General features: G+C 43.3%; 1 protein-coding gene across 9 annotated transcripts in view; it reads left to right on the top strand.

Moving 5' to 3' along the window:
• Positions 1–5,993: 5,993 nt before the first annotated feature.
• Positions 5,994–26,883, top strand: part of PLXNB2 (plexin B2) — a 250,888-nt gene continuing 229,998 nt past the window's right edge. For 3 of the 9 annotated variants that reach the window (XM_074539988.1, XM_014275940.3, XM_026790284.2), the window contains exons 1-2: positions 6,369–6,509; positions 15,618–15,720. The gene's annotated coding sequence lies outside the window, so the exon portion shown is untranslated. Of the gene's footprint in view, positions 6,120–6,368; positions 6,510–15,617; positions 15,721–26,883 lie in introns of those variants that run through there. The other 6 variants (XM_026790282.2, XM_074539984.1, XM_026790283.2 and 3 more) reach the window with 3 other exon arrangements.

Below are 26,883 nucleotides of genomic sequence, written 5' to 3' on the forward strand. Positions count from 1 at the left end.
ACTAGGAAAAGCTGCTTTAGCAAACCTACATGGGGTGGCAAGCAGTGTTAAGGAACAGAAATTTCCTGTTCATTACCCCGTTCCATCTCCTCCCTTTGGCAGAAGCAGGTAAGATGTGATTTTTCTACCAATTTCATTGACATGAAAATAACCACTCCTAGAATCCAGGCTAATGAGCTAGAAATGTACAAGAACAAAAAAATTGCTCAACACCTTTAAGTGTGGACACTGAAATGCTGCTATTTGACATGCTGAGCTACAACAATGGCACATGATTTATTGATTAGTTGTCATTACATGAGGGAAGCTCGACTAGTCATTTAAAATACACATATTATCTTGGAAATCTTCCTTTGGATAAAAAGGTAAAATACAGCTTCTGTCGTAGTAGTCAATAGTTTAAATTTCCTTCTTAACTGGAGTGTCATTTGATGAATTCTGAAAAGTCTAAATATTTTAAAATTACAAACACTTCTTTAATGCTGTTGTACCCATCTTAAACTCTGATTATTTAAGCTGCATTCTAAGCTACTATAGATCAGACACACTTCAGCAGTATAAACATAAATTTTCTGCAATATATATTTGGAAAATACTAATCATACAGCATTTGGGGTTACTGATGTAAAAAGATGCATTATTTCCAGCACAGAAGAGGTAAATCTGATTTTCCACTTTTGAACAGAATGCTGTAATCATGAATTCTTATTTGTAATTGTCTTCCCACAGCCTACATCTCCAAAATAAAATGAGCTCAAATATTAGTAGATAATGATATTATTTTTATAAAAATCATTATATTGTTTTTTCTACAACATAAACATATTTATAGAAGCATGCATGGCAGCTAGCTGATCCCAACTCTTCAACCAGTTGAAGAATTACCAATACCACCAAGTGTAAGTATATTGGCTGTGGTTAAAATGAATGGCAGAGCAATCGTTTCAATGTTTTGCTGGCCAGCTGCCTTAATCAAAGTTGGACATGCTGGTTTGTCTGGTTTATATATATACAGATGTGTGTGTATGTGTGTTTGTGAATGACTTATTTAAACAACAAAAGAAGAAGGGAAGAAAGGGCAAAGCCAAATATTTGTTGTCAATTTTTTATATAAATTTTCACTTTACCAACATTTTGAAACAGCACTGAACTTCCTGATGAAAATTCTTAGAAATTTTCATTCTTGTAATTTTTAAATTAAATTACTCAAAAAATTCAAGATAGCTTTAAAAAAATGCAAGCACTGCCTATATGAACCTTTTCATTAACCAAGGATCTCTTAACCAGGCTCACACACAGCCAGGTGCAACTGGGGCAATGTCAGAACATCAAGTCTTGACTGCGAGGGCTGCTACTTGTAATAGTTATGCATATGCATAGAGCTACTGCACACATCCATATAAGGCTTTCTCTGGATTCCACATGGAAATTGTATCCAGTGCCTGCTGCTTTTTTATCTCATACCTTTGTGCAGCAATTTATATCCGTAAAAAGTATATGTAAAACTAAACAAAAGAAAAAAATTGACTGGGTAGCATTTTGCACAGGGGTAAACAAATGTATCAAGTGAAGGTTGGTTAGGAAATACCAAAACCCACTTGCTCTGGGTGGATCAAAGATTTTCTAGCATCAAAGGAAAAAAAATGAAGGGAATTGCACAGTTAACCTTAGATTATTTCATCCCTAAACATTTTTTTTTCTGGATTGTTGGAAAATGGACACTGAGAAATCCATCAAGTAAAGAACAACCCCAGATGTTTACAAATTGATCTGCCATGTGAGCTTGGTGCAAAGAGCATGAAAAGCAGGATGTGCACAGTGACATTTCACAAATCTAATAATAACACCTTAGATTTATCTGGCATTTTTATACAGAAAAAGTAGATCCCAGAGTGATTTATGGACTGTAAAAATATAAATATGTATATGTGGGTCATTTCAGTCACTAGCAGAAGATGATGCAGTGCCCTATCCAAACCAGAGGCATCACATGGAGAGTGAAAAATCCTTATAGATGCTTTGTTTATATCTTTGCTGTGAGACTAAACCTATTCAAGTAGTATCCTACTCTTGTGCTTTTTGCTTTCCCATTACTGATAAAAATTTCTTGTAAAGGATGGTGGCAGCAGGAGTGCTAGGGCAGGCTTAATCTCAGTGGTTGCTCAGTACAGCTGAATTGCTGCTTAATGAAGAATATTTTTTTCCCTTTCTTCTCCCTCCCTACCCTTCAGAAGAGAGTTGAGACATGGGACATCCCCAAGCAGGATGCAAAGAGGTTGATCAGACATGTGGGGATGCAGACAATCAAAACTTTGCACACAGAAAGTGCAATTTTCAAAAGTTTATAAAGGATTTTATGTTGTTTTTTAGCTGCTTGGGTTGCTCCCAGGTTATCTCCATGACCACGGGGCAACAACCTTCCTTCCTAAAGACTGATAATCAATCATCTGACTGTTCATCTGCCCATCAGCCCCTCATAAAAATGTCAGAACACATTGGCTAGTCGCAAACAAATGAATAAAAGAGGTAGAAAGCTCAAAGATAATTAAGTTCCTAGGGATTTGTGAGCACCAGCGACCGGAGGCTCAAATGAGTGTTCCAGCAGAGAGAGCGGCAGAGGAGCTGGGCTGTAAGGGCTGCGCTCGGCAGCGTGCGGCGCTCCGGGCCCGCGGCTGCGCCCGCCCCGCTCAGCCGGGGGAGGAGATGGCACATCGGACACGGAACGGGAACGGGAGGCGAGCCGATCGCAGCCAGGGAGTCAGAGCCGAAACCACGGGAAACCTGGCTTCATTAGTTCTGTTGATCACGGAGCAAGGCGGTTTTAATAATAATAGCTGAAAATTCGGCTCTTTTCTACAGGCCTCGAAGGTCTCAGCAGTAGGAATGATAGCCTGTATGGCTGCATCTTGGATAAAATTCAGAACCGACGGCACTGGGAAGAGAAGCAGGCAGGGAAGAGGCTCAGGTGTCACCTTCGGTGTAAAAGAAAATAACACGCAGAAAAAAAAATAACAGGCAGAGAAAAAAAAATCAGGAGGACACACATAACAGCAAATGGGTGATAACAAAGAGAGACAGACAGAATGCAGAGGAAGGAAATAAAGAGGAAATTGAAATCTTGACTAGAGTTTTGTTCAAACACAGCTCTGTCGTCTGCGTCCTGATGCTGGAGGGGGAGGGAACAAAGCTTTCTGCCCCGAGCCACACCCTGTGCATGTGCATGACTGCAGTGAAGATCCCCACGAGTCTGGGAAACTGTTAATCATCAGTCCTCTACTTGTTGCTCTTCTCTAAGCATCTCTGCATTTAGGATATGATGTGACTTTGTCTTGTTTGGTGGATGATGCTAAGGGAGGGAATTTCTCCTTCAGTCACAAATAGCAGGTTCTGATGTGCAGCTGTTTATATGGGTTCACTGGACGATATCTCCCTGTATCACTTCTCCATGAGTCAGAAGGATGGTGCTCTGGTTCCAAGACAAGGAAGTGCAGAAGACCATCTTGTGAATTCTTTTCACCTTTGCAAGTGGGCCAAGTGCCAAATTCAGCATGGAATTCAGTAACCAGAGTGCTGTGGCGAACATTTGTGTCCCAGCTGGCAGAAGCATAGGCCAATATGCCATGCTGCTGCTTTAGCACATCCAAATGCGCCTGGCAGAACAGCAGCTTATGGAGGGTTAGCAGGAAGACAGCTATCCTGGGGTGGGATGCTGTGTAGCCACCTCAAGATCCAAATCAGCTTCATAATCCCAGTCACACTTGGCAAGGTCAGGTGCACAGCAAGGGATTGTTATGGACTGGATGAGGATTCAGCACAGCTTCACTTCACCAGCTCTTCTTTTGAATTAAATAAACTGTTGCCACTGCTCTGGCTATGTATATGTTCACAGGCAGGCTTCTTAAAAAAAAAAAAAAATCTCATGAGGCCAGAGCCACAGGAGCTGAACAGGAGCTGGAAGAAACTATACCAGCCAAAGGAAGCTGTGTTCTGAGCTGGGAGGGGGGCAAGGCTTAGATTTAACCTGGGTACAGCCACCTTGAGACAGCAAAAGTGTGGCAAGTACAGTCCTGGTCAGTGGTCATCAGATGGAGCAAATGTGGGCTCTTCCCCAGAGCCCAGAGTAGAGAGAGCAGATCATTAGGTTTGGAGCAGGCAGGGTAGGGGGATGAGTGAGAGAGACCCCAGCAGAAAGCCCTGGGGCAGAGTGTGATAGAAGGCAGAGATTCACAGCCCAGGGCACAGAGAGCTGCCAGGCTGGTAATTCCAGGGCATTCTGCCAAACTTAGGGTACAACCTGGCCAGAAGCCCAGATGTTGAGAAAGCAGCCTGGAAAGTCAGGTGTTACCAAGCCCATTAGCAGCCTGTGAGTTTCTCCTTACTGGATTCCTCACAAGGATTGCAGGACGTGACTAACTCAGTTTTCCTAGGGAAGTCCCATCTCTCTCTTCAGATTCCCTTTCTCTTTTCCAGTAAGTGGAGAGGTACAGAAGGGGAATCCAGACCTTCTGAAACACTAGAGTTATGCCAGAGCTGTTTCTTCTTATCTTGCAGTGACTAAGCCCAGTCAGGTGAAGGACAGGAAGGAAGCCAATAAATAAGGACAAGGGCTTCTGGTGGAGGTTAGCACAATAAATGGGCCAGACTGGCAAAATTTGGCCAGCACAGTCTGCCTCCCCGCGGCAATCCCAAAGGGAAAACCCCACAAAACTCTATATTATGCCACTGTTAAATCTGCAGTGGCACTTGGCACAGACAGGGGCTGAAAGCCACTTTTAACATCTCTTCCAAAAGTATAACTTTATTCTTGCCCAGGTTTTGGGGCTGATTTGTATTTATTTTTGATTTGTTGCTGTTTTGAGATTCAAAGATAACTTTTCAGCCAGTTCCTGTTTGGGAAGCATGGCATTTAGACCAGCTGTCTTCTGGTGTTTTAGCAAGGAGCACAACACACACAGCATTTAATGAAGCTGCACTCAAAGTGCCGAGAGCAGTTAATTAATGACTCCTTGAAACATTGCTGGTCCACATTTCACTGATGGAAACTTACAAAGTATAAACATCCTGACCAAACTTACCTGAGCCATTATCCTAAGACATCCCTCCTTTTAATAGATTATCCCTATAGTACATATAGTTGAGACAAGTGTAACATCTGAACGTGGGGCTGACGATGCTATAGCACAGTGACGCTGTGCTCACAACAGGTGGGAAGTGAGATCTGCAAGAACTCTGTTGATCTGTTTATAGGGGAAGGCATGAAAAATTTGCACACGCTTTTTAGTAGAGTGCTTCAGCAGAGAAACAACCTGCAGAAATTGTAATTGCAGAGGATTTACCTAACAGGGATAAACCCTAAAGTACTTCAAGTTCAGAAAAAGTGATGCCAGTGACATATTCCAGGCCCCTCATCGACAAGGGCGTGCGAGAAGGGAGGAAACGTCTGGGTGCTCTGAGACTCTGCTCAGGGGATAAGGGGTGGGCATTGCAATGTTCCTTCACGTTCAGGAGCGTCCTCAGAACACCGCCGGGACACGACAGGTACCCCAAGGCCTGTCCGTTAGGTACCGACCAGACCCTTTCCCAGCGGTACCGCCGCCCCGCAGGAGAGCGCCGCGGAGCCCAGCGCCGACCCCGGCCGCGGGCAGAGGGGCCCGGCAGCCCCGCCGCTCGCCGCTCTTCACCCCAGGGGCCCACGGGCGGCTGGGGCTCGGTGCTCCCAGCGCGGAGCTGCAGCCTCCGGCCCGGCCCCGGTCCCCCGGCGGGGCACGGAGCGCCCCCGGTTCTCCGGGAGCTCTCGGCCCCGCTTCGCCGGGCTGGCCTCCGCCTGGCTGGCGGGCAAAACAAAGCGGAGACAGGGAAAGGAAAACGGGCAGAAAGTACGGCTCCCGCCGCCTCCCAGCCTTCTGCCTGGATCTCCCTGCATGAGACAGCGCTGCAAGCGGATCCTGACCGGGGGCAGGGGGTGGAGAGAGGAGAAGGAGGACGGACAGAGAGAGGGAGGGAGAAAGGGAGGGAGGGAAGGAGGGACAAACGGGAGCCTCTCTCCTTCCCTGGGCTGGTTTTTTTTTCAGTTTCCTGTCTCGCATTGTGCTCACAGCGGATATGTGCTGCGCCTACAGGTGTGTCCCCTCCTCGCAGCTTTTCCCCGGCTCCCAAGCGTAGGCTCCGGCTGTCGGGGGGCGGCGGCGGATCGTGACCGCCATGTGATGATTATTTCTCTTGGGGCGCTTTCTCTCTCCTCTCGCTCTCTGCCTCCCCCTCCCTCGCTCCCCGCCGCTCCCGTCCTTCCTCGCGGAGGTGGCCGCAGCCGCTGCCGCCTTCGCGCTGACTCCGGCTGCGGCGGCGGCGGCGCCCGCCGGGAGCATGGGCGGCCGCCGGGGGCTGCCGTAGCGCCTCTGTCCAGCCCACCGCCACCCACCCCGGGCTGCCGGGGCCGCCGCTCCCGCTCGGGCAACTCGGACGGTCCGTGCCCGCGGGCTCCCTCCCGCCGGCGCCTGCACCTGTTGAAGGTAACGCAGCCCCGGCGCTGCCGCCGCGGGATGGGCGCGGAGGGGAGGGGGGAAGGCGGATTCCTCGGCGACTTCCCCCTGTCTCCCCCAGCTCGGGAGCTGCTGAGTTGTGGGTAGAGCAGCTTCTCTCCTCCTCGGCTGCGGGGCCGGGGCCGGGGGTAAGCGGCGAGGGCCGGGGCGGATGGGGCTTTCTGCCGCGCTGCCCGTGACCAGATGGTTTTGGTTAAGGGGCTCCCGGGCGGCGGCTCTGGACTCGGAGCGCCTTTCTCAGCCGCCGTGCAGGGCGGGGAGGTGGGGGAGGCGCGGGGAACGGGCTCCTCCCGAGCGGCGGCCGGGGTGCGCCGGTGTCCGGCGAGCTCCCTCCGCCCCGCTCGCTGCGGGCTGGCCGCTCTCTCCGGGAGTTTCGCAAGCCCGCAGCGCCGGGGTCAGCAGCCCCGCTGTCGCGGCTGGCACTGGCCCGGCGCCCGCCCCGCGCTCCGCCTGCGCACCGCCGACTTGGGAACTCGTTTGGGATTTTCCTGCAAACGCGTTTTGTCTCTTTGCAGAGGCAGCTTTAAACTTTCTTTGCAAACTGTTAATTAGATACACTGTACTTTGCTCATGTTTCGTGGAGGCGAATGGGAGTGCGAGGCTGGGAAGGCTTGTGACTCAAAGCATAGTTATTCGGGAGGTGCGGAACATCTTTGCGTGTCCCGTTCAGATGGGCTGTACCTGTAATTTGTGACTTTGCCTTCTCCGAGACTTCGTCAGTTCGGTGGCATCGGGAGGCAGAAGGGATCTTTAGCACTTTGGGTCCTTTCGAGGTTAATCAGACACTCGGTTGAATATACAAAGGAGGAAGTGTAAGTTCATCGCCCCTCTGAAATCTGATGGAAAGTAACATTGCTTTTGTCCACGAGTTACAGCACTGTGGTCCTGTCCTTACTGCTGAGCTCATCATCAAATGATAACTTTCTCATGAGAGAACTTATGCTTTTGCAACGAAGGCTGTTACCTTGAATGTGATGATGAGCTTATTGAACACCAGAGGGAACTCTGAATAGGTAATTCATTCAAGGGAGATATATGCTTATTTTACTGTTTATGTTCTCATTACAATGGAATCTAGGAGGAAGCAAAGGTTGGTAAGTAATAGGCTGCTGGTATGTACCTAGGATTGGCTTCTGTTTTCTTAACAGTTTTTTTCAGAAGACATCAGTTCTAAATTTGGGCTGAAATTTTTTTTTTCCTTTTTTCCCCATCCCCAAAGCTTGAAGTGTGCAACTGGTCTTGCAACAGCTATGTACCATGCTATAGGCAAATCAGCTGGGAGACCTGTTCACTGTTTGCTAGGGAGTGAGATTATAAATGCATGTTGGGCTGATGCTTAATGCCCTGCCTGCCTGTCAGGTTGCGAGACAGATCCAGCACACCTGGGCACGGGGGCTGCTGCCTGCAATTGATGTGCCAGAATAGAACATGCTTCCAGCCAAAACAAAAGGGAGGAAGGAAGGAAGTCTACTTCCAAGACTAGCATGGCTTGTCCTCCTTACCTAGAACACTTGTGGATCTAAAACCTAGTCTGATTGCTTGTGAAGTAGAAAACAATCTTTCTTAAAATATATGACTTAAATAAATACAGAAACTAAATGGTGTCAGTGTTTGGGAAAGGAGTTTGAATGGTGGCTTCTGGTACCAAAAGCTGTATAAATCATCTGAGATTATTGTAAGAAGCTAGGGTCAACCCATCAAAATGTGATACTGTATTTTGTAGTAACATGAACCCCCAAAATGTGCAACTGAAGCTTTGGATGCTTGTGATAGTCTGTTACCACAGTGTTGATAACCAGGCTTCTTTGATGCTCCTGGATTGTCAACGATGGGAAGGGTAGTACAATTGTGACTCTGACTTTTGCTCCAGAAGCTTATGCATTCAGCTGTTCATCCTGTCCCTTTGCCAGAGATTACTCTACCATTCAGGGTTATGTTCTATTGAACTTTGAATCTGCCAGATTCAAGGTAGGCATATGAATGTAAACTGTATTTTATGGCTGTTCAGGTTAGTGTTGTGAAGTCTGATAGCATGAGTCTCCTGTATATCTCTGTTGTGACAGAGGGACAAAGCAAACAGTTGGGGTCAGCTGAATTGAGCTGCATTTGTGACCCACAGTCCATAAGCATCTAAATTCTTTTGAAATGGCAGTGAGTCCAGTGACCTACCTGGTGGGCAGAGGTGGTGGGGAGGCAGCTCTGCACGAGGAGAGGCTGTGTGACCTTCTGCACAGGTTGGTCAGCAGCACACAAGGTCTGGGTTTCAGAAGGATGCAGTCGATGGTGCACCCGATCAGCCCTCAATGCCTCTCCTCCTCCATCCATTCTAGCAATCTGAAAGTGATCCAAGTTTTTTTGTTCTTTTATCTGAGCCTTTCTTTGTTCATCTGACTTGAGGACTTGTTATGTAAAATGTTCTCACTACACTACTCTGCCTGAATTTTCTACAGATGATATTGGAAGTTGGATAAAGGCTTTGTACAGCTTTATAAAACTGGGAGTTTTTTGCCTTGCATGCAGAAGATCACTAAGGACAAATTACATTTTGAAGGGAGACCTCTTCATGAATGCCTATTAAGAACAAAAAAGTTCCACTTTATTGTTGCAAACGGGTTTGGATTCTGGCTCAGTTTTGAGAAAAATATTTGCGCATTATTTATTTATTTTTATGAAGATTAAATACTAAGCATTTATATTTCTGTAATGGCTAGAATTTGGAAATTTTCATATACTTTTAAATTATTTATCATATGAAGCATTGAATGAAGATGTTTGTTACACTGGTGTCACATTCAGAATATTGAATTACAATTGTAAAATTAAGGTAACAAGCCTAAATTGGAGTTTGCAACTTTAAGCTCTGCCAGCAAGCAGTTAATGGCAACATTAACTGCTAGAAAAGTAATTGCTACCGTTCTTTTACTGTCATTTTGTTCTCACTCCCCTCCAGTCAGCCTGTTCCACAGAGATATCATGAATATTCACCGAAATAGCTTGGCATTGTCACTTATGCAATTTCTCATCAGATCCAATGTGTTGATGAGCTAATGTGCACTTGATTAAATGTACTTGATTTATGCAAACAAAAACTCTAGGTCCTTCTTGAAGTAAAGTTAGCACCTGCACAGCTATTAGTGAGATGAGAGTCTAAATAATTATGATGAAATTAAGTAAACAAACAACCTCGATGTGGTATTCCTCCTACTCCTTCACTTTTACCTTTTTGTTCAACTCAGTAGTGGATATTTATTTTGGCTTTTCTTGCCGGTTTTCTTATGCACCATACAAAATCGTAAAGCTCAGCTTATAGTGGAGGGTCTGTTTAAATGGCTTCTAGAAGAGAAAGAAACCCCAAACAATCAAGAAAAAAGAGTATTATTAGCTGTAATACGGCCAGGGGTAACTAGGATTAGTGGAGTATTACTTAAAGAGTTTTGTTTAAGTATGAATCTAACTTGGATTTGACATTGGTCAGTTAATCCTTGTTGAAAATAAAATAAAATCATATAGCCCAAGTGGTTGAGGGGATGTCTGTTGTAACAAAAACCAGTATTTGGAAAGTAAGTGGTTTAGCTTGTTATTTTTGAATTGGTCAAACATATTTAGAAATAAGCAGTTGAAAACATTTTATTTAACCATCAGTGGTTAATGGTACAAAAAGCTCTCTGTCTATAAAACTGATCAAACCTGGCTACATAAAGAGGCCTGGAGTCCTTGCCCTTTGCTGCTCTGGAGGCAGCAGAGGATGGATGGAGGAAGGAGAGGACACATGTTTGCCCAACCCTCGTGCAACCAGACAGACTGGAAAGCTGTTCAGGGGATCTTGTGGACCTGGGGCTTACTTTCTTTAGGCAGATAGTAATTTAGTTATCTGTTAAAATCAAGTATTTCTGTTTCTGTCTCTGCAGTTGTATCTCTGCAAATATATAACTTTTGGAGCTCTCTGAATTTCCATCTCAGGTAGTTGAGGGAAGACTTCTCGTTGTAATGTCTAAAAGTATCTGTGCTTAATAAATGTTACTAGTAATTATTAAAAAAAATCTCAGCCTCAATGTGATGATCAGCCCCTGCCCCACTGCTCAGCTTTACATGACCATAATGCAGGACAGAGTTTGCCCTCAGGAGTGTGTCAGCAGAGCTGTGGTCACCAACCACGTGCTTGTAGGGACACTTGGTTTCTCTTTGGAATTCAGCTCCTGGGAGCTGGCGCCAGCACGGATTGATGATTAGCACCACGCTGAGTTCCCCAGGCTCGTCAGCCTCTGTACTCATCAGGGTTCAGAGTCCACCTGGCACCTTCTGAAACACTTCTGACCTTGCTCCACCTTTATAGTTAGCTTCCAAGTTTCTGCCTTTGTAGTTTCACTTTTGACATGCCCCTGGTCAAAAAGCTTTGCAATCCTGCAAACACGTGAATTTAGTAGTTGATTTAGTCAATCAAAGTGTGTCCTCAAGAAGTTAGTTATCCAACTAAAACCTTATTCCTAGTGTTTCACTTGTTTGCTTGTTAACTGGCATCACTAGTTTAAGGCCACAAGTAAAAAGTGAAGGCAGTCAGTCTTCCTGATTTACCTCTGGGCTCAGCAAGATCATGGCACAGATCCTCCTGGGAGCTACATGAATGCATACGGAAAAGAAGGAGGTGGTTTGTAACAGGCAAAATGGCTTCAGCATGGGCAAATTGTGCCTGACTAATTTGATAAGATTCTATGACCCGGGTTACAGTGTTGGTGGATAAAGGAAGAGCAACCAGTATCATCTGCCTGGACTTGTGCAAAGTTTGACATTGTCCCACATGGTATGGTTGTCTGAACTGGAGAGACATGAATTTGATAGATGGTCTGCTCAGAAGATAAGGGATTGGCTGGAGGGTTGTACTCAAAGAGTTGCAGTGAATGGCATGATGTCCAAGTGGAGACCAGTGGTGTTCCACAAGGATCAGTACTGAAACCAGCACTTTTTAACATCTTTGCTGGTGACATGGATAGAGGGATTGAGGTTAGGGTTAGGGATTGAGTGCACCCTCAGCAAGTTTCCCAGTGGCACCAAGCTGTGGGGTGCAGACATGCTGGAGGGAAGCAATGCCATCCTGAGGAACCTGGACAGGCTTGAGAGGAGGCCCTGTGCAGACCTCATGAATTTCTGCAAGGCCAAGTGCAGGGTCCTGCCCCTGGATTGGGGAAATCTCAAACACAAGTACAGGCTGGTGGAGAATGAATTGAGAGCAGCCCCAAGGAGGAGAACTTGGGGGCTGTTGGTTAACAAGAAAGTCAGCATGACCCAGCAATGCAGACTCGCAGCCCAGAAAGCCAAACCTGTTCTGGGCTGTATCAGAGAAGCCTGGCCAGCAGCTTGACAGCAACATAAAATGGTTGTGGCACTGTTGGAGTAGTCCGGAGGAGGGCCATGAAGATGATGAGAAGGATGAAGCACCTCTCCTATGAAGTCAGGCTGAGAAGGTTAAGGGTTTTCTGCCTGGAAAAGAGAAGGCTTTGGGATGATCTCACTGCCTTTCCAGTACCTGAAGGGAACTAACAGGAAAGATAGGGCAAGGCTATTTACAAAAGCATGTAGTGACAGGACAAGGAGGGATGGGTTCAAATTGAAAGAGAGTAGCTTAGGTTAGCTATTAGGAAAAAATCTGTAATGTGAAGGTGGTGAGGCACTGGAACAGGTTGTTCAGGGAAGCTGTGAGTGAATGCCCCATCCCTGGACATGTTCAAGGTGAGGCTGGATGGGACTTTGAGCAGCCTAATCTAATGGAAGGTATCCAGGGGTGCTGGAATGAGATGATCTTTGAGGTCCCTTCCAACCCAAACCTTTCTGTGATTCTATGATTTACGTAATTTGCAGTGAATGGCTTTGGTATTAGTTGACAATCACAGTTATCTTTATGTTGCAGATGTCATTCTTTCTGCCTTCTCAATCCTACAATAATACAGGAAGCTGTAGAAAAACTTTGCCCCTAAAATATCCTAATTATGTGCTGGACCTTCAAGCAGACCCATAAGAACTACTCTTCCAGATTAGGTACATGGAAACTGCCTGTAAACAGCATGATTTTAAATGAAAATCCATGAGATGTTTAGCACTTAAACTGAATTGTTCCAGAACTTAATTTTTATAACAAGGTATGTTCATGCTAATTGCTGAACAGACTTGACTAGCATATTTCTAGTTAAACTGGATTAGGTCTGCATGTTGACTTGGGTTGAAGGACACTCTCATAAACCTGATGCTAATCTTGCTGTATCTAGAGGAATTATTAATGTGATAGCTCTGTGTCCTAGAGAAGGAATGCAGAAAGCTTAATGTTCTGCCTATACTTACTGACTGTGTTTTAAATATGTAAAAATGTGAGGAGGAACTCCTCACATCTTTTTCCCCAGGCCTCTTGTTTATCTTCTAGATAGTTTAAGAAGAGATCGTATCTCTTTCTGACGTCTAAGAGTTGTATATAAAGAAGATCTAGCTCTTGCATTGCTATGGGCATCACTGTTTAGAATTTTTGAAGGACCGGTTTTTTAACCAACATTTGCCCTGTAGGAAAATTGTTATTGGTCAAATGTATTCAGCCACAGGGAGAAAGCAGAGGGCAGAAAATATAAACCAAATTGATCTGGTAAAAAGGGTGCAACTGAAATACAAGGTGAAGTTTACCATCCTGAATCAGGACAAGTTAGTAATCTTTTGCTGGGGTTTAAACTAGGCCTGCAAAGCAAATGAAGGCTTCTTTTTTCCTGAAGATACAGGGCACATGGCATGGTTAATAGTAGATGGGTATGATTCCCTTCAGCTTGTATTAGTTAGTTTCCATTTAATAGACATGATAATGTCATGCTCATTGCAGCTGGAAGTCCAAAATATGCAACATCTCTCTTAAATATATCAGTAGACCACTCATTTGGCCTTTCTTAGTGTGTTGTCAAGTGTGTGATGAACTTACATGCTATCTTCATTCAATCAGTTTGGGAGATATTGGTATAAAACTTAATGTTGGGCCTGTTGAATTGTAGGGCAATAAAAGCAGTAATTTGACCTCTTCTATTTCCAGTCTTGTGTGATTAAGTAGTTTAAAAGCTGTGAAAATTTTTTCTGTGCAGTTTTGACACGCATCATCAGCAAGTGGAACTTTTCCCTCTGAACTAACAGCTCATGTAAACTGAGGTTGTGGTTATGATGTGTGCACATCTCCCATATGGGTACATGTGGGTGACTTTGAGGTATTCTTTTCCCCCACATATGTCAAATGGCAGTGGTTTTGTCTGAAAAGCTTCTGCACAGGCAGAAAGTGTCTTTGTTGAGTACTTCTAAGTGTCTTTGCGAGTACTTTTAAGAAGTTTTTCAAGAGTCAATAACTCTGCAGCCACAAAGCTGGCTTTATGGCTCAGATTATGCATGTGCTGTGTGGTCCAGGTGTTGTCACCTTCTGCCTACCCAAGCTGTTGAGATGAAAAACCAAAAGACTTTATTTGCCTTGGCAATCCTGAGTCCAAAGTGGTGGTATGAGTTTATGTATTAGTAGGTTGGATAAAACTCCAGAGAGGTGACATCTCTGTTTATTAACAGATGACTTCTTGGTTTGACATTTAACTGGGGGAAGATCTGCAAGCATTTCACAGTCCATTGTGCATTTAATTTGTTATTCAGGCAATATCTTTGAAATTATTTGATTGAGGGGTTTTTCTTTGATTTTGGGTTTTGTTTGGGGTTTTTTGAGCTTGTCATCTATAGTTTAGCATCAGCGGAACTGTCAAGTCCCCCAACTGTTTGAACATTTCACTTGGCTACTGCTCATGAGCCAAACAAAATCTGGGACTAAAGCATATCTACCTTGAAAATTCTGAGAAAAAAAGAATCCATCTTTAAGAATTTGTTCCCATTTGCTTTTGCCTTTTCAGAATTTCATCTTGTTTCTAACAAGAGCCTTTTATTGTTTTGAATTGCATCTGTTCATACCTTTTAAATTTTCTTGTGGCTGTATTAAAGACTTTTTGTTGCTGATATTTTTTTTTCCTTAAAGATGATCAAGTAAACTGTCAGTTGTCTGGGTGGCTTATCAAAAGGACTGAATCTTTAAATCTGATTATACATAATGCTTTTTACCTCCCCCCAGATGCTAATTGCTTTTGTAGCTCTACTTTGCATGTTCTATAATTTTCAACGTCTCTTTTTGAGCATCAGTCATGGAACTGGGCATGGAACATGGAACTGGCAGTCATGGAACTGGAACTGGGCAGAGTATTTTAGTGTCATTCTTGCCCCATGCTACCCCAATCATTATTTCCATTCACTCTCATATCTTTGAACCCAGGAGCCACCTTAGCCCTTCTAATAACAGCAGAAGCTCTGAATGTGATGCTTAGCTGTGAGGCTGTGTTGACCTCATCCCTTTTGCTCTCCTTGCTTCAGAGGTCACAGTTCTCTGATCTGCAAACCTTACCTGCATCCCTTGTTACTAGATATATATCTGCTTTCAGGTATCTTAAGATTGTTTTGATTGGAATGAGCACAGCTTGACAAGTAATTGTGTTAACTCTGTGATTTGCCTTCTGTTTTTATTTCTCATGTTACTAAACCATATAATCTCTTAATTTTACCATAAAGAACTTGCTTATTTCCAGGTAGCTAATAAAACACTTGGGTAATGTAAAGCATAATTCCAGTAATTTTGAACTGCAAAAGAAGCATTACAGTTGCATTGTGATGTTACTCACTAATGACAGCTTTTGAGATCCTGAAGTTAACTAATTTTTACATATTTGTCCTATATGTTTTGACATCCTGTTTTTAAAATCCCAGTGATTTGATAAATCTTGCTTATGTCACATCTTTAAGCCTTCAGTTGCTGAAAAAGCCTTCAATGTGATACACAATCAATAGATTTCACCATATTTCAGTCTTATAAAGATAAAAATTAGGATCTTTCAGCAATGTCTTGAGATGCCAGCTGCAAAATTATTCCTTGGTTGGGATGCCCATAGACCCCCTGAGCGAGCTCTTAATGTTTGATTGTGCATATTGCCCAGTCCCTTGTTTTATGTGTTCTCTCAGGCATCTGTTCTGTGTCTCTTCCAGCAGGAACAAGAACACATCAGAAGGCATTTCACCCCAGACCCTATTTGCACAGAAGCCTGAGCCCCAAGAAGTCCCTTTGACCAGCAACGCTTGTGCTGCTCAGGTGGGCTAAGAACTCTTTTGGACTGAGGGTTTTGGGTTTACCTCCATTTCTTCTTCCAAAGTGTCGTGCTGCTTGCTTGAGAAGGAGGAGTTTCTTGTGTAGGGCGCTGCAGTGCAGTTGGCTTGGTGCACCGAGATGAGAGATGTCTGTGTGGGATGGATGTGCTTTAGGGTTTAGGTTGAAATATTACAGCCTCAAATTTAGTGTAATAATCTGGCATGAAAATGCACTTACTTTGTCATTGTCCTGGATGCTGTCTGATTCAATAGTGATTTTTATGCATAGTTTTGTTTCTCCTGGACCTGTAGTGTAAAAGGATATTAAGCAGCTTGTGGGTGTGAGTCATCTTGAAGTTAACTTAGTTATCAAAACATAGTATCTCAATTGCTCAGAGTAACACTTTCCACTTCACTTTTGCAATGTTTTGCTTGTTGCCACTGTTGAAATTTAAATGTCTATTTACTTTTCCCAGTTGTAGCAATTAGTTATTCTCTTTTAATTTTGATCCTGATGCCTGTAAAATGAGTAAATGTAAACAGCATTCTTGAAACTAAACTCTTCATGCTGTTTTCTCCTACTGATAATTTCAAGAGGCAGACTGTGTTTTCTGTTGTCTGTGGCTTAATTAATCTACTTGAATTATACTTGAACAGGAACTCTGATACCAGAAGAGGGTTTAGCAACCTTGGAAGTTAGGAGCTCATGAATGAGGCAGTGCTGAAGAGTTACTTTATGTTATTATTTTGCTTTTTGGTAAAAGAAGGTGTTTGTAAACTCGTGACCAGAAGTGGCTACATACTTGCTTCCTTTCCCTCCCTCTTAGAGACTTTTCTGCTTTCTCAGGCCTTTCATGTGTAATAACTTGGCATGGATAGGCAGGTCTCTGTCCCAAGCTGAGATGTTCCAACACCATGCCAATAATTCAGTGGCATCAGTCAGATGAAACTGGCATACTTACTGGAATACCACGAGTCTGGGCTGCTTTGTGAGTAGGTTTGGTGCCCAGACTACCATCTATGCAAGCCACTGTATGCATGGGGTCCTGTAGGTTTCTTGACTGGGGACTTCAGCATGGTGGTTTTGCTGCTGTCTTTAGCAAGCAATTTAATTTCTCTGTGATTTTTGTGGTGTATTTTGTTTTGTTGAGGGGGGGGAGGGGTGTGGGTGGGTGTTGGTTTTGTTGTTGGTTTGTTTTTTTTTTTCATTGCTTCACTTTGGGGTATTTTGGGAAATCTGTAAAGTACAATTTGGTGGTATTTTTGTTAAGTATAAGTAGGGCAAGTAGATGCTGCAGCATTCCTTCTTGACCAGAAAGGATGAAGACCTGCTAATTCTCCTAAATTATCCCATGTTGCTTTCCCAAAAGCCCCTATGCAAAAGTAAACCTTGCATCCCTAGATTTCCTGGCTTGAGGAAAGCCTCCTCCAAAGCACTTTCACATCGTGCTCTCTGTATCCATGAGATGGCTTGGCAGGAAGGAGCATTTTTGTTCCAAGTGGGTTAGCAGCAGGCACAGACCATCATTCAATGATATGAAATCTTCAGTGGCAGCTCTGCTGTAAGTAGTTCCTGCCTTCACTGGCCAGTACCTGCTTGGTTGTGCTGTTTTGTGGAGCTGTGCTGTAGGCTGGACAGGAGAGCTGATCTAGCACTACACTGTATTTTATGTAGTTGTTATGTGGCTTTGAAAAAAAGTATTTAGACATTTCCCTTCATCTCTGCTGTATTTCACAGCATGGCTGTACAAATGCATGATAATTTGCAGTGTTGGACTGAGAAGCTGGAAGGCAATCCTCACACCCCACCCCATCAAAAAAAAAAAAAAAAGAAGAAGAGGATTCAAGACTTGCTCAAAGTGATTTCATTGCCAAGTTCTTTGTGTTATCAAGCCCCGCCTGTGTCTGTAGCTCTCTTCCCTTCCTGCCGGTCCCATCCTGGGTGGCCCCATTAGTCAGGGAAGAAGAGGCTTTTGCAAACTGAGTGAGGGTGTTGAGTTTGTACTTTCAATAGCAACCATGCTCCTGTGTAGCTGTTCTTTAATTTCAAATAATATGAGGTGGCTTTAAACTAAATACAAGCCTTTTACATAGATCTGGCACCCTTATTCTCTCTGGGTGCTCTAAATGTTGTGTCCCTGTGCACTTGGTGAGGAAACTTTTTTGGTGTCAGTTTTCTTTCTCAGCTGATGACCTCCAGTGCACTGCTAGCACTCTCCTGAAGCATTAACCATGCACAGAGTCACTTCCTTTCCCCTCTTACCTCAGTTTAAAAGACTTTGCTCTTGAATCTTGTAAATGGGGTGATAATTTCAAAGCAAACAGCTTCCAGTCCTTTCTTGCCAACTTTTGCCCACAAGGTATGCAAAGTAAACAGAGCAGTTAGGAAATTAGTTATGTGCTTTCCCTCCTAGTGCAAGGCATCCCAGGATGGTTCCTAGCCCTCTAAGTAATGAATAAAGGGAGAGAGGAGAAGTGGCCTGCCCGAGTTGCATTTTAATGTATGGAGCCGTTTCACAGATCATTCATATTTTACAAGCTTTAGGAAAACCTTGTAAAATGTTAGACTTTAAAAAATCTCTACTATTCATATATTGAACATAAAAGTGTTTTATTGCTTGCAGCAGAGAAAGAAAACTGAAATACCTAGGATGGGCTAAAAGAAATCCAGAGAATTTTCTTCACATGTTAAAAAATAGCTTTCAAGCAGACTTCACCTAAATACAAGGAAGATTCTTACCTCTGGCAGGCTTTTGGGGGGGAGTTTAGAAGGATTTTTCAGTGCTACTATGATATTTATAGGTTTGATTTGGAAACTGAATCTGGATGCTATAATGGTGGGTATGTAGCAGTTATAGGGTACAATACCTGTAACAGGATATACAGATGCCATTTTGGTGCATTTATTAAAAGGAGACGAGTCTAGGCAACTATTAAAAAATGTGACTTTGAAAAAGTTGATAAAGAAATTGTTAATGCTTAATATATTTAGCTCCATCCTAGGTATTGAACAGTCTTTACTAATTGACTTATAGGAAAATTTGTTAAATGTGAAAATTAGACATAAGGTTATCTACTGACCAGCTTAGCTACAAGGTGATGGTGAGGCTGAAAAGGGGAAAAACCATTATGTGATCTCCTCCAAATGAGATAGGGCAGGTCCCAAGAGTACAAAGCCTGCAGGAATTCAAATCAACAGCTGAGTTATAATCTGAGGCCATGAGCACAAATACAACTTCCATTTTACGCTCATGCATGTGGCAGCACAAGTAGGAAGCTGGAGTTCTCCTGGTCCCAAAAGAAGATCCTTCATTATCAGCTTTACTCCCTTGGCATGACTCAAAGGACAGTATGATAATAACCCACAGTGGTGCTCCTTCACACATTTCTATCCACTTCATAAAAGTAGCTCTATGCAAGGAGTGTGCTCTACTCCTTTTTAGAAACAGGATCTCTGTTTAAAAAAATTATATAAAATTGTATTTATTATATACATTATGTGTAATATATTTTATAGTTGCTATCAAAGGTTTTTAAAGGAAAGTATGCTCTGTCTTATGGAAACTTTGCCTTGATGTTTCCCAGCTGAAGGTTACGAAATTCTCTGAAGATGGGGTTTTTTTCATAGAAATTCCTTGAGTTCCATGAATGTTAACTCAAAACACCTGAAAGAATGTAACATATCTGTCTTCTGGAGTATTTCATTTGTACTTGTGCCAAAAGCAGAGAGCTAACTCGGCTGCAAGGACCTAGTTTGGCTGAACTTGTAGTCCCTAGAATATATAAGAAGATTTTTTTAAATATAGATTTAATGCTAAGCTCTTATATTTACTGGAGAGAGAGGAAATATTACAATTTGAGTAAATGTTTTAAAGTAATTTATATATATATTAGCCACAAGGAAAGGATAATATGTTCTTGGAATAATTTCTTTTTAAATAGCTGCACTTTATGCAGCATGAACTCAAACATCCCAAACCACACAATTTTTTTGCTCTTTACTTCAAATAAACCTTACCTCAGTTCACATATATCTTTATTTTCCTGAGTGAAATTATGAATTTCCTCTTTACAAACCAAAAAGAGAAGGTGTTGAATTAGCTTCTGCTTAGTGTAGTCTCTGTAAAGCAGACATTGCTTTATAAGATTGGCTTCAGCATCTGCTTTTTACCTGTGAATCCTTAATGAAGTTAAAGCTGTCCAGGTAATACAATTATAAATGTGATGCAAGTTGTAATGCAAAGCCAGGAGATTGTCAGCCCAGAAACTTTGTGTGTGAGCTGCAAATCACCAGAGTAACCTTCTCTTCAGTACATACCCGTTCCCATTCTCTGTCCATCTCCTGGGAAAGAAAAGGCAGCAGTAGAAGAGAGAATTGCAGTAGAAGAGAGAAGAGAGGGAGAATTGCAACTTTGTGGCTCTACTTGATGCAAAGGTTAACAAACCACATAGGAGTCCAGATTTTTTATTTTTTGTCATTGTGTGGCTGTTTGAATGGCTTTCCTCTTGCTCTGTGGGCAGACAGAAGGTATTGTCTTATCTACTTTTCTGTCACAGTCACAATAGCCTTGCTTTTTCTTCAGGCTGGGCCTGTTAAGTCTAGTGGGGATAGTATAGTTTTCATCTTCTCAATTGGGGAAACCTGGCAACAGACTGCTGAGTGATGGGAAGGTTAACTAATGGGAGCAGTCCTTGCAGGAGCTTTATATTATTTGGCTGTTTGAAGAGGAGCTAAAAACCTTGGTGTCGTCTAACTTAGACTTTATCTTTGTGGTGTGAGGCTGCACATGTGAAAGTTTGAGAATGCTGGAATATTTTTCTTGTTTCTAAGTTTAGCTATAAATGTCTATGGCCTACTTAATATTAACCTGTGTACTTCAAAATGAATAGCAGATTACAAGAAAATCAGATCGCTTTCTTCAAGTAAGCTGTTGGGAAACTCAAGACATTCAGAGAAAGTGAATTAACTGAAGGTGTGGAGATGGAGTATACCAAACCTCAAGCTACCTGCAGGGCGCTCTTGAGAGAGAAAGGGGTACTCTAGAGAGAAATTGACTTTCTACTCTGTGAAGATGGAGGAAGCATCATGCTGACTCATCTTCCCACTTGGGAGTTCTTCAGTGGAGAGGTCTATCATTAGATCTTTTTCAGGAAATGAGGTGGCTGCCATGTAACAGGAGAGGAAAGTGAAAGATGGGTCTGTTACTTACTTGCCCAGAATCAGAACTGCATATCCAGGAGTAAAAATCATGTGTCCAAACAACTTTGTTCAGAGACCCTCCAGGGTCTCCTTCTGCAGAGTGACCCTCAGGTGGTGGTTTGGATCTATTTTGTACGCAAATTGTATAAATTCAACTAACGAGATCACACAGATGTTATACAGAGTGCATTTTTGTGCAACTAAATTGAATTGTGAATCTGTACTACTGGGTCCACTTAAAATAAAGTATTACCACATCAATCATAGCAGAGAAGTGAAGGAAATACTTTGCTAGCATTCCTATGGAATGCTGCACATGCTTCACTGTTCCTGGAGTGCAAAATCATTCCTCCCTCCTAAAGAGCATCCAAATGCTTTTAATATTGACCTGGAGATTAAAAAACTCCAACAACAAAGTGTACAGATAGCATTCTATTATTGTATTGAATAGCTATTAATATGGCTGCTGTGGGAGATGGGGCAGGAAGGAAAGCAAGGCTGCCTAGAGCTGCAAACATAACAGTTTCTAAAGTTTTAAAATGCTCCTTCTGCCTACTCACACGTGCATGCTACCTGCCATCTTGTGTTTGTATTTGGTATGTTGATTTGGGGAAAGATTTGATTTGACACTACAGCACAGCTTGAGGAACCAGCTGTACAGAATATTAATATCTGATCTTATTTCATTAATATCAATTTCAGGCCTGCATTCCAGAGAGGGTTAATATTAAGCTGGTTTTAATCACAGCAATATTTTCCAGATTCCTAGACAAAATGCACCAGCTGGTTTGCACTAAATTTTACAGTGCAGGAGACAAGGAACAGACTTCCTCAGAGAAAGGAAACGTGGCAGTGTAAGTCCTGGGAGAATGGGGAGTTTCAAGCACTGGACAGGATGTCTTGCTTTCACAGTGAACTCAGGCAAGGGCTACACTGAAAACCAGAGAGACACCAAGTCTTGACTGTGCTCTCACCTTGGTTTCCCATGTTCCTGCTCACCTCAGGCTCTTTGTGTTTCTCTCTCACGGTGAGTGACAGGAAAACTGTGTTTCTGGGCTGGCTTGTGGCTGTCCACTCCACTCCCTGCATCCCCACTAAAGCAGAAGTGGTTGTACAACCACTTGCTGGAAGTTGGAGGAAACATTGCAATGCCTGATCTCCTGCGAAACCACTAAATGAGATCATTAGACATTAATTTTTTTTTTTTTTTAACAATTCAGACATGCAGCCTTGGAAGAAATGAATGAACCATAGCTTCCTTTTTTCCCCTACCTTTTTCTACCACATAAAATGGCATAATTAAATAGCAGCTATATTGTTTTACAAATGCCTCTATGCGTGAAATTAGTGTGCTTCCCAAAAAAGCCCTAAAACTGAAAGACACTGCAGTGTTTGTTACAGTAAGTTAGGCCTGTGACATTCTATCCTCTGAGAAATATTCCTCCATGGAATCTCGTTATCCAGTTCATCAACATGCATAATTTCTTCCACTACTCCTAGCTTTGAGTCGAGATTGGCTTCTGTGAAGATGTCTGCAGAGGAGTTTTATGTATGGAGCTGTATGAACAGAAAAGGTTAAAAATTGTGGTTGCAGCAGCCGTGAAAAGCTATAGCATAAACGTTCACTGCTTTAAAATATGAAAAAAAACGGTGTCTTTTAAATATCAAAGGGATTAGTATTAATCCAGCACTTGTGATTTTCTTAAATCATGTTATTTGCATAATAATACTCACCACCTGCTATATCTTCAAAGCGCTTTTCAGACATTAACTAATTGATCTTTGTAACACCCCTGTGATGTAAAGACCTGTTATTATCCCCAGTCTGCAGATGTGGAAACCAAGACCCAGAGTAGCTGAAGGAACTTGTTGGGCACAGGGCTGAGGCAGTGACATTGAGGGTGCCATGTCTCTATTGTCCTGTCTTCTGGCAGTTCCCACTTCCAGGGGCAGCTACAGTTTCTTCTTGCCTGCCTTTAGGAACAGAAAAGGAATAGATTTATTTTTTTGTGTCTTTGGAGGGATATTGTTGGGGGATGTTTGTTTTGATTTTGGGGGTCTTCTGCTAAATGATTTTGCTTTTGTTTTTACTTGCCCTGTAGTCAAAGACAGATAAGACAAAAAGGCTTTTTATGTCTTCTTATTGTCTGTGTGCACCACAGTGAACATTGAGAGCTTTTGAGCACCTTTTTGCTTTGTTCAGGAATCAGTATGGTCTTCTTAAAATACAAGAAGATCCATCTCAATATGAGAAAGAAGAATGTAAAGAACTTTACACTGAGGGTAGCAGAGCACTGGAACAGGCTGCCCAGGGAGGCTGTGGAGTCTCCCTCTCAGGAGAAATTCAAACCCACCTGGACGTGTTTGTATGTAACTGCTTCTGGTGGCCCTGCCTTGGCAGGGATTGGACTAGATGATCTCCAGAGGTCCCTTCCAACACTAACAATTCTGTGATTCTCCGATTCCTGGTAGTAGTTTTATGGTCAAACTTGCCCCTGCTTGTCAGGGTAAGAAATTATTAAAATGAGAAGTGACAGGGTGAGTTGCTTATTATTATAAAATTTAAATACCTGTTTCCATCCTGTGCCGGCAGTGAGCAGCCATTCCCAGGTGCCTGCCAGAGGAGCAGCTGGTGTCTGTGATCAAGGGCTGTGGAAGGCTGGGGTGGTGCTGCCACCAGGATGGCAGCAGGTTCCCAACATCTGGCTCATGGTGTTCCTTCACCAGGTGTCTGGGGTGTTCCGGCCCTCGGTGGTGTGGGGGACAGGCAGGTGATGTGTAGGTTCTCCCAGTCTCTGTCACTGCTTTCTTTGGAGCAGAGCTTGGTGAAGTGCCAGGTGGGCCTTGGGAAGTGCTGTCTACCTGAGCAAAAAATGAGGCAGAAATGGAGGACAGACAGGTGTCACACACCTCAGTCCAAGAAGAGATATTAAAAGCTCTTTCATGGGTTATAATCTGACTTTAAAATGGGGTATTAAAAAAATATATTACAGTCCCTTTAATCTGGCAGTGTCACTTCAATACTTAGTGCAAGGGCTTAACATTAAAGTGAATGTATTTGTTTTTACAGATGTTTCAATGGCATTATCTCCAAGCACGAAAGTAAATCATGTTGATGGAGCACTTGGAGCCCATCAGTGCAGTTTCAGACTAAACCTCAGGGAAAGCATGTGCCATGCCAGCTTCCAGGAGATGATTTTGGATAACCTGTGATTTCCCAAGTGCAGTATCTATGCCCTCACAAGGGCTGCAGCAGTGACAAACAAGCAGATTTACTTCAACGAGTTATGGACATGGCTATATGTGCTTGCTTTAGTTATTTGACCAAACAAGGGGCCAGGGGAGGTGAGGAGGTGGAGCACAAATCACTCTGAGTTCTGTTGTACTCCAGCTGGGACAGATGGGCTGTAATCTCTCTTTAGGACACAAATTACAGGGTTTGCAGACCTTTGCATGCTGTGGATTGTTTGCTTCTCTTCACTCTTGGAACACCATTTCCATACACCTCTGTTGATTTAGGACAGAAAGGGGTCCAGCATCAGGTGACAGTGTTGCTTGTCTCATGAGGTGCTCTCTCCATGATTTGTGTCATTTTCAGGTGAAAGGGGTGAAACTGGTGAGTTCTTTGTGAAACACTGATCCTAGAGGGAAGGGCAGCTTAGGAGAGGGAGAGAGTGGGCAAAGCTCAGGTCATGCTTCAAGTGAAGCTTGGAGGCAGCTGAAGCACTCCAGTGATGGTTATTATGCTAGTCATGGAGAGAAGTGGATAAAAGGTGGATCATGTAGCAGGGCTGGAAGCCTTGGGCAGGGCACAGAGAGTGAATTCAGCTTGTGGGAGGCATTGTGTCAACGCAGTGTGCTACTCTGGCAGCCTTGCCCTGCTTGGGAGAAGGGTTTGGCTGTGGTGTGCTCCCAGCAGCTGCAGTGGTGCAACATTGCTTCCTTCCCTGACAGAGGGCAGGGCAGGCCTCACTCCAATGGGAGCCAGCAGCACAGGAGTCTCAAAGGGAAGTTGCCATGGTCACAACTGTATCAGATGTTTTTGTTTTTTGTGGCCAAGAGCAGCAGCTTGTGCAGTGACCTCTCACTTGGCTCTTGTGCTTGGGCAGTGTTGCTGGGACTGGTGGCAAAGAGGTTGAGCTTCCTTGATCTTGCTTGGCAAGTAGTTTTTGGCCATGAGAGCATGTCAGAATTACAACAGGGACAGTGAGGCCCTGGCTTCTGAAACATCCGATGGAGGTATGCCCTCTGTCTCCTGAATTTGTTTTGGTTTAGATCTGAAACTGCTGGAAGGTGATTGTTTGTTGTATTACTAATGGTAGATGTACCAAAAGGAGTTGTAGAACACTTCTTATTGTAACATACTTCTTGTAATCAGGGTAAAAACGTTTTTAAACCCAAACATATCATGTTTCTTTCCCTCTCTCCCATAAAGTAACCAGAGGAATAAAAATATTGTTGGCACTCAAGCTTATGTTTCAGGCTAGGGATTTGTTTTTTTAAGCTTGATGTTTATGAAGGATGCAGGGCTCTCAGTAGCAGTGAATGACATCCTACTTAGGTCCAGCTGAAGTTTCTCCATAGGATCCCATCAGAGGGCCTCAGTTCTGGACTGCAGACAACATCAAATGCAATTTATTCTTAGCCCTTGGAACAGCCAATTGGTTTTTTTAATTCTTTTTTTTTTTATTATTATTCTGAATACCTCCTCAGTTTTGGGACTGAGCTGATAGCTCCCTAGGAAACTTGGGCAGCTATCAAATAGTTAGTTTTGATCTCTTTTCTTGTGGACTCTTCTGTAATATAAGCCCATGTGAGATGTCTCAGCAATCTCAGTTTATTTAAAAGAACATTTAAAATAATGGACAATAGATTTAAGGAGGGATTTGAAGAAGCCATATGCAGATGGAGTCCATGCTCTGTCATAAGGCAGAGAATCAGCTGTAGTTAAGCCATTCATTGAACCTCCTCCTCTAAAGGAAGAGACTTGGTAGCTGTCATTCCTCTGCTCAATTGTTATTACTGTCAAGTTTTTCCCGATGTTTATCCTGCATGCTGTTTAGGTCTCTTGTCTTTAATAGACATGGTGAACAGTTCATTCCCTTCCTCTATGACTAATTTCTCCCTAGCTGAATACTCAGTAAAAGCTAAATCACTCGCCAATAATTTTTGGGTCCTTGAAACAGCAAAAAAGCAAGCTTTTAAACTGGCTAGTGTTCTCTTAAGAAATAACACTGTTTTGGCAACTTATACAGCCTTGAACTTGTTTGTGAGCTGACTATAGACTCTGTAACTGGATAGGTTTGTTTAGTAAACTTTTTAAAACCTCTCACCTTTTAAAATCCAATTGTTTCCAGACTGGGGTTATAAATGGGATTCTGTGCCTCTTGTTTAATTTTGCTGTGAACAGAAAAGCTAGTGTCTTCATTTAAGGGCCTGCCTTGCTTTGTACCGGCTGATTTACAATACAATGTGTAAATGTAGTAGCAGTCTGGAACAAAGGAGAGCCTGTTTATCCAAACAAATTTGAGGGTGAGGGTGAAGAGGTAAATTGCAGCCTGTTCACTGAGCTGCAGCTTGAAAGCAGAACCAAACGCAGGGGAAACGTGACAGGCAAATGACTGGGGGGGGAAGGCTTGGCTCAGTGTCCCTGTAATTTTAGGGTAGTGCTGACCCAAGGAGCCCAGGCGAGCTGCCGGCGTGCCCAGGTGCTTGCTGGTCCTTTGGAGGAGCTTCACTGGCAATTAAAGACTTTCTGTAGATGGTTTCTGTGCTTTGCTCAGAGCAGTTCTGTAGTCAGTTGTGCAGAATCCACTGTAACCTCTTGGCAGGTGTTGCTGTGGTTCTCCAGTCTGCTGTGCCTTAGCTGATTGCTTCTACTTGTCCTGAACTGAAGCCAGCAAACACATTTCTTGGATTTAAGTATTCTGGGTATTTTAGCCTTATTGTTGAGCTTGACTATTTCAG

This window comes from Zonotrichia albicollis, chromosome 4 (assembly GCF_047830755.1).
Source record: "Zonotrichia albicollis isolate bZonAlb1 chromosome 4, bZonAlb1.hap1, whole genome shotgun sequence".
NCBI classification, from domain to species: domain Eukaryota; kingdom Metazoa; phylum Chordata; class Aves; order Passeriformes; family Passerellidae; genus Zonotrichia; species Zonotrichia albicollis.